Raw genomic sequence first — 6,230 nt, 5'->3', positions numbered from 1 at the left:
TTTATAAGTTGCTTTGTGCAACTGTTATAAGTTGCTTTCAAGGAGCCTTAGTATGCTCCATATTTTCTTTTTATTAATTATTAACCATATATGCAGTTCTTCCATTGGAAGAGCCATTTGTAAAATTTAGCATAAAATCCTTTAAGGGATTTTTAGCTATAACATTAGCAAAATACAGGTGTGTGAATTGTAGCAATGATCATCTGGGAAAAGATTTTTGTTTTGGCCTTTGAATTGAGCAAAGGCAATTGTCCAGGAATCTATCTTAAAATTATCAATGAATCTATTGTTTAGTATAAGAATCATTGATCATAGTCAATATTCTGTTAAGCCATCTCCCAGATTTTATCCTGCCCTTTTGTACTAGACAGGCTACTGTTCTAAATTAAGAGTTCGTATCTTAACTGGCAAAACTGAGAAGGTTTAGCCATAAACAGCATTTTTTATAAAACTGTTGTAGAACAAGTTTTATATTTAATATACACACTTGCCATAGCTGTATTATAATTAATATACTGTACCTGTTGATTTATATTTTACCTGCTTGAGTACCTGCTTGGCAGCTTTCTAAGCTCTCTATTGGAAACTATTTTTTGTAAGAATTTTACCTAGCAGCTCAAGGTCTCCTATAAGAATATTATAACTAGAGCTTTAACCATTGAATATCTAAAAGCTTATAAGCTATTCTCTTAAGTTGCAAGTCTGTCTCGCAGATAGGAGAATGAAAAAAGGAAGTATTTTAACTAATGATGTTGGCCTCATTAGACACCACCATGTAGAAGAATAAAAATAGATCCATATCCATTTCCATGTACAAACTTAAGTTTAAATGAGCCAAAGGCCTCAGCATATAAAAATTTTGTTGAACCTCATAGAGAAAAAATTCTTGAAGTACACTTTGCCACATCTCAAACATAGCCTCAGTGGCACAAACATTTGGAGAAACCATAAATTCTATCTCCTGAATTGAGAAACTTTTGTATAACAAGACTACAGAGTGGGAAAAGTCCTTACTTATCATAAACCCATTTTAAAAATATATGAAGAACTCAGAAAATTAGTTATTAAAAAATTTAATCCAATAAAAATATTTGTTACAAACCTAAACTGAAAACTCTCAACAGACAAACTGAGAGACAGTTTAAAAAAATGTTTAAACATAATAACCTTTAGCCATCAGAGAAATGCAAATTAAAACTCTTGAGATTTTATTTTATCCTTGTAAAAATGACCAAGATTAAAAATTATTGCTAACAATTTATGCTTAAGAAAATGTGGGTAAAGAAAAAACTTCATTGCTGGAAGTGCACACTTGCGTTGGAAGTGTAAACTGGCAGTCACTTTTGGATCATACACAGTATTGAAAAACCTGGATAAATCCAGACTTCTCCAGCAGGAAGAGAAGAATCAAAAATCTAGGGCCAGCCTGTTCAGCGACCCTGCCCTAGGAACCAGCTGAAGACAAAACCAGATTGCAATCCTGATAAACAATCCCGAAAAACAAGGAATTTTCCTCCTGTGATTATCATCACACTGCTCTAGGAACCTGGGAGTGGTCCCGAGAGGCAGGGAGCTGTCCCCCTGCGACCATCATTGGATTTTTGGAATTTTTATGACCCTCCTGGACCACAGGGCTGTGGTCTCTTTTCCAAAAATTTCCTCTACAGGTCACTAGAGGCCAAACTCTTCCCCCACGTGGGTCACGAGCCTCGGCCCCAGTGCATCGGGCCCTGTACCATCTCCTTAACCAAAGCCTCGTGCGATTGCAGCAAGGACAGTCTCCTGCAAGTCACTGGGGGGGCTGTGCCCTCCCGAGACCTGAGTGAGAGTCTCCCCAGCATTGGGAGTCCCTCATTACGGCCATTTTTCAAAATTAGGCAAATATTTACCTTAAAACTTATCAATACCCCTGTTGGGCCTAAATATAAAAGTTTTTTGACCATAAAAACATGTGCTCAGCTATGTATACAGCAGAACTACTTTATCATAGCCAGAATTTTGAAAATAACCCAAGTGTATCTCTTTTACACCTAGGATAAATGAGACATCATCCTTTTAAATATCCATGAATACCATAAAATATCTTGGAGTAACTCCAAGCAAGCAGGACAGAAGTTTTTGGGTCCTGTTACCTCTGCTTGTGAAGGCGAAAATGTTTTTTTATTTTTAACCATTATCACTTGTTAGAGTATAACTCTGGCCCTCGATAAATTTAGTGAGAGGCCTGAGTCTCAGCAGTCCACCCTCAAGCAACACCTGGCAGCAGGAAAGAAACACAAGCTGAGACAATACGACTCCCACCCAAGAGTGGGCGTACAAATGAAAAAACTTGTATGATAAAAACTTTAACTCTTTTAAGAAAAAAATTTTAAGACATTAGAAAATAAAGATCTCCTATTTTCTTGGGAAAATAGAAGAAACATAGCAAAAATGACAATTTCACTGAAAGCAGTCTACAGATTCAGTGTAAATGTCCATTAAAAATTTATAGCAACATTCCTCACAGAACTCACATACAAATTTACTATAAATGCACATTAAAATTATAGCAACATTTTTCACAGAACTCAAAAGAACAATCCTCAACTTTATAAGAAAGAAATAAAAACTCAAGATATCCTAAACAATTTTAAAAATCCTCTGAATGTATCACAGTCTTTGATTTTAAAACTTTTCTACAGAACCACAGTACTGAAATTAATCTACCTTAGATATAAATTTATATGCCTACAAACTAAAGATTTTTGACCAAGAATTAAGATTTTAGAATGGAAAAGAAGCACATTTATCTCCTTTTATTGTCCTGAAGCTGTAACTTTCTGAGTACAGACCTCCTTACAACCAACCTGTCTGGCTGCCTCAGCTCCACATGGCAGGAGGCTAAAACACAGGCTCTCTAGCCCTAGGGGGTCTTCTGTGGAATCAGGGTGGAGTTTAGCAGCTTTCGCTTGTCTAGCTCCGTTTGCCCGTCTGTCTAAAATCCTGCCTTTTTCCATAGTGAATTGTAAGTCCCGAATCTGAGAGAAGAGGTCTAGAACTTTATGCTGCAATGTAAGAACTTGTTTGAGACCTTCTATTTGTGCTTTAAGAGCGGCTTTGTATTGAACAATTTCTGAATCAAAGGCATGCTATCGGGAGCCGGAGCCGTCAGAGCATAGGGCAGTGGCTGCGGAGTCCTTTTTGGCTGACTAAGGAAGACGCGGAGAACAGGGTGTATTTCTGGGCCTGTTAAAACTAACCAAGGGCATATTTTATCTATAAAACAAAAAAATGCAACTAAATCTCTTTTTTTTACTCTTACTCCTCTCACCCTGAGTGATTGTTTAAATTCCTTTATGAATTTATCTTCCTTTGAAAGCGAATGGCCCATGTCTTGTGGGACGACAGCGAACCTGCGCCTACCTTATCCTGCAGATCTGTCCGAGTTCTACAGCTGCAGAATCTTCTTTTTCTTCTTGTTGTCCCGGGACTGCGCGTCGTCGTCCGGGAAGTTAACCGTGCTCCGAGTCCCTGGTTCGGGCGCCACTGTAGGCCGCCTCGACGGGTTACTCTGTCTAGGGTTTGTAACCCGCCTGGCTGGCCAGTTATTCCAGGGTCACGGAGAGGCACCACCTAAAAGACACAGGCTGATGAGAGAAAGGAGGCTCTGCTTATGTTGTCAAAGCCTCCGTTTATTAGGGTCATGGTTACAGCTTATATAGCCCCTGGATCAGGAGCTTGGGGGGCTGGAGCACGGGGTCTTGCCACGCACGTCACGTAAACCAAGAGGTTACAATGGGTCAGGTCACGATTCCTTGGTCAGGAAGTCACAAGGTGACACACCTAGTTGCCTAGATAGTTTGGAATGTAAGGCAGGTTCCCTTAACAGAGGCTCTCTATTGACAGTTAATTTGGGTGTGAGATAGGGTGTGAGATAGGCTTGCTCAATAAGACTATTCTCAATACAATTGGAAAGTGAAGCCCTCTGCAAAAGCTCCTCGCAGCGGTGCTTCCTGTAAATTTTGGGGGGACACGGCTCCTGACACAGCCTTAGGTCTCAGCTGGGCCTCTCTGCTTGAGTCTGCATCCCAGCAGCTCTGACTGATTGACTGACTGGGCCTGAAAGATGATTCATGGCCTCATAATCTTCTCCAGCTCTTGTCTTTGTAACAAAGGGAGGTCGCTATTTGAATTGTTTGGTTTTTGAGACAGGGTTTCTCTGTGCAGCCCTGGCTGTCCTGGGACTCACCCTGTAGACCATGCTGGCCTGAACTCAGAGATCCGCCTGCCTGATTCCCCAGTGCTGGGATTAAAGGCATATGCCACCACCACCTGACTCACTATTTGAAATATTAACCCACGGTTATTATTGGGCACCCACATACAGGGATCCAACATAGTTCAGAGTTAAAATACATGAAATTGGGGTATAGATTGCCTTCCAATGTAAGAGTCATCTTGTCTCTTCCACCAAAGCTGCCTGGAGTCAAGCCCAGGAAGAAACGGGGCTTCATGAGGCCAAATTACTTTGCACATCTGTGGACAAGTGACCCCTTGGCTATGGACAGACCATCTCAACCTGTTTAGATGGTGGCCTCTTTTAAAGTGAAACGTGAGGCCAGGGCTCCAAGCCACCATTGTCCAGAGAGTTCCCAGGGAGCCTTTTGTGCTCTGCCCTGGATGCCCATCCCGAGTGCCCTGGCTGGTCCCATCCTGGGCACTGCCTCCCAAAGAGTCCGGGTGCATCAAATGACTGCTAACATTTCCTTTCACGGCCTTTTCAGCAGCTGGGTGAGAGCCAAGCGGCAGCTCCGCAGGGTTCATTCACCCCAGAGCGGGAGCTTTTCAGCGCTGTGGGAAGGCTGCGTGTTTGCAACTCAGCATAGTAGGGCAGAGCGGTTTGGAAGCCATTTCTCGGTTCGTCACCCTCCTACTCACCGGGAAAGCAACCCTGCGATGTGAAACCTGTCTGGAGTTGTGACACCCTAATGTCACTCATTTGATCTCGTCAAACACCCACCCCTCTTAAAAATGCCACGAGGCATGTATTTATGTTTAAGTTAAAGGTGAATTAAAATTGGAAAATCACTGGAGAATTTCCTGGCACTGTAGAGAGAGATTTGGAAATCACTACTCTACCCAGGGAAGGCATTCCACCAAACTGTGAAGTAGGAGGAAGTTGTCTTTGATGTTACTACCCACCCCACCCCCTCCTTGGGCTCTGCACGCACAGCACAGCCGGCCTGGTACCTCCTTCCAGGGCTGTCACCAAGAGCCGGCCCTCACCCCTACCTGTTTCAGCCTTTGCTCTGGTCCTGCTTCCTCTCAGCTCTCCTGGGAACACTCAGCCGGGTGTAGCTTCTGGGCGGAGGTGGGGGGACTCTCAGAGGCATTTCTTTGGAAAGCTGCTGACAACTAAGTTCCCTGCTAGCACTGAATTTTGGGGTTCCTTCAGGGTGGTGCTAATACTTTGAAGACTTACTCCTTCCCAGGGATATCTACAAGTTAGCTGGAGATGATCCCATCCCCCAAACAAACAATCTCCAAAGAAATGTCAACAGATGACAGCCGGAAAGGAGGAGAGAGGGAAGGTTGCCTACTCCATATGGTAATGTCTACCCTAAGCATGCAAATCTTTGCTTGGGGTAATATAGAAGACATTGGACAAGGTTTCTCTTTTCCCTTAATCCATTTTCTGTTAAACACCTACTGTGTACCTAGCACTAATAGACGGCCTGTGCGACCAGTCAGAATGAATGCTTCCTGAGGAGCCCAGGCACGCGCTTCAGACCCACAGGCGAGAAGGTGGCTGATTCTGCAGGAGAAAGCTACAGAGGATTAATAATCGCACTCTTTACTGAATAGCTTACTTGAGAGTCTTCCTGTGTAGTCCAAGCTGTCTTCAAACTCATCACCCTCCCGCTTTAGCCTCCGGAGTAGCTGGGATTACAGGGGTGCACCACCAAGCACAAGGCTTGCCCTGGCCTTTAAGGGTTTTAAGTTCACCTGGGTGAGAAAGGAAGGGGATGTGCAGGAAAGATGGAGAGGCACGCAGTGAAAAGTCACATAGGCGATTTCTGGGCCAAGAATCTGAAGCATAGGAAGGAAGGTGGCAGGGATGTAAAAGCCAGGCTAAGGCTGGGCTGTGGCAAGAACTCACTGTGGTTTGGATCTTGAATGTCCTGCAAACAGAGGGAGTTGGTAAATCTTTAAGATGGGACCTGGTGGGAGGTCCTTAGTTCATTGGCAAA

This window comes from Chionomys nivalis, chromosome 5 (genome assembly GCF_950005125.1).
Source record: "Chionomys nivalis chromosome 5, mChiNiv1.1, whole genome shotgun sequence".
Classification (NCBI taxonomy): domain Eukaryota; kingdom Metazoa; phylum Chordata; class Mammalia; order Rodentia; family Cricetidae; genus Chionomys; species Chionomys nivalis.
The sequence above is the reverse complement of the archived record's forward strand: the minus strand, read 5'-3'. Positions refer to the sequence as shown.